Source organism: Triticum aestivum, chromosome 3D (assembly GCF_018294505.1).
Source record: "Triticum aestivum cultivar Chinese Spring chromosome 3D, IWGSC CS RefSeq v2.1, whole genome shotgun sequence".
In the NCBI taxonomy this organism is placed as follows: domain Eukaryota; kingdom Viridiplantae; phylum Streptophyta; class Magnoliopsida; order Poales; family Poaceae; genus Triticum; species Triticum aestivum.
This window is the reverse complement of record NC_057802.1, coordinates 206,729,111-206,730,772: the sequence shown is the minus strand read 5'-3', so window position 1 is coordinate 206,730,772 and position 1,662 is coordinate 206,729,111. Positions and strand designations below refer to the sequence as shown.

The following is a 1,662-nucleotide window of genomic DNA, read 5'->3' as shown; positions in this document are numbered from 1 at the left end:
CTCCCACATCCGGCGACTGCGCCCAGGTCCAGGCGCCTCCACCTCCAGCCCAGGCGCTCCTCCTCTCCCACGTCCAGGAGCTCCTCCTGGCCCGTGCATGCCCAGGTGGAGGCTCTTCCTCGACCTGCTGCTGGGCTCGGCTGCGGCCCAGGTTCATCTCCTCAACCGGAGCTGCTGCCTGCATTTGATTCAGATGTTTGTTGCCGACAATTCAACAAATAATGTGAACAAGTTAACTGAATTTGGCAGTACTGATGGAGTATAATTCAGAGATATCACTAAATTTGAACTGATAATTTGAACAAGAATGCCAAATGTATGTATACAGAAAGAATGCCAAATAGAGTAAAACTGTAGGTCTTGATTCCTTTTCAAAATTTTAGAAAGATACTCCAACAATTTGCATCATAATGGAGTACTTACTCTGCTTAAGAGGAAAGGAGACCCCTGTTTCGTGCTTAATATTCACAGCCCATGGCTCCATGGCCAGGAGAGAACCTGAAGCTACCCTTTGGTGCTGCTGATGCTACCAGCGTTTGAAGTACTCATTCCTGGGAAAATATGGCACAAGAAGCATCATTAAAAAAATACTCATTCCTCAAGTTTCTTTAATCTTTTACTATGATCAGCACTTGCTGTTAACAGTTGCTATGAGTAAGAGCCGCGACTTGCTGTTAACAGTGGCACCAAGCATCTCTACTCGGTGGCAATCTTTCGGAATGGAGTCCGGAGTCGTCGTAGTCGTAGTCGCAGCTCTTGTACAAGTCCTATCAAGAAGAAGAGAGCACGTCCTACTATAACAGTAAGTCCTACTTGTAGCTCCAACATACTCCTGAAAGAAGTGCTCACATGCTACTGTACTGCTGCAAGAAGTGCTAGCAAATGGCTTAAATGTATCAGGTCCTACTCTAGTTTACTCCAGTTTAGGTTGCAGAAAAAATGCACTACTATCGACTATGGAGTATCGGGTCCCTAGCAAAAATGCACTACAAAGCAAGCAATAATGCTACTCCAATTTTCACAGATTAAAGCAATACTGACTGCAAGCAATATTGCAAAATTACAGAGAACCAAAATTGCAAAATTCAGTACTCCATAACATTACTGAAACTTTACTGTGCTTGGAACTATACTGAAACTTTAGTCCATATATATATGATCATTTTTGTTTGAAAAGTTTCATTTAATTTTGTGTTAAGTAGTTTTAATTAATTAAAGTTTTTAACTGCTTGAGATGAGAGAAATGAGAATAAGAGAGAAGGGCTACTGCTTGCAAGCACAGCTGCTTGCAAGTCCTACAGTAAATGATTTCAGTTAATCAAAGAGGAGACGGTGGTCAGACCTTGATGCAGTACAAGTGGAGTATTGCCTGGCCGCCGCGCTTGTGGAACGCCATGGAGCTCCAGATTTAAGCCCTGGCCAAGTTAAATGAGCTCCAGATTAAAGCCCTGGCCATCTACGACGACGTCCAGATGCGGCTCATCATCACGGCGACATCCAGATGCGGCTCCAGCTCCTCCCGCTCGTGCTCCAGCTCCCCACGCCGCCGTCTTCACGCCCGGGCCGGTTCAGCGCCTCCTTCAAGCCTCAAAGCAGATCGACTGCCGGCGCACTCAGATCTAGCGCCAGTGCGCACGTCCTCCTCGCCCAGCAGCGTGTTGC

At 46.1% G+C, this 1,662-nt stretch overlaps 1 long non-coding RNA gene across 1 annotated transcript; it reads right to left on the bottom strand.

Annotated features, from left to right (window-relative positions):
* Positions 1-6: 6 nt before the first annotated feature.
* LOC123074477 (uncharacterized) lies at positions 7-1,656 on the bottom strand. Its single transcript, XR_006435976.1, has 3 exons — positions 1,343-1,656; positions 424-551; positions 7-178 (listed from the first exon to the last, which is right to left on the bottom strand). It is a non-coding gene; the product is annotated as an uncharacterized lncRNA (long non-coding RNA).
* Positions 1,657-1,662: the final 6 nt, after the last annotated feature.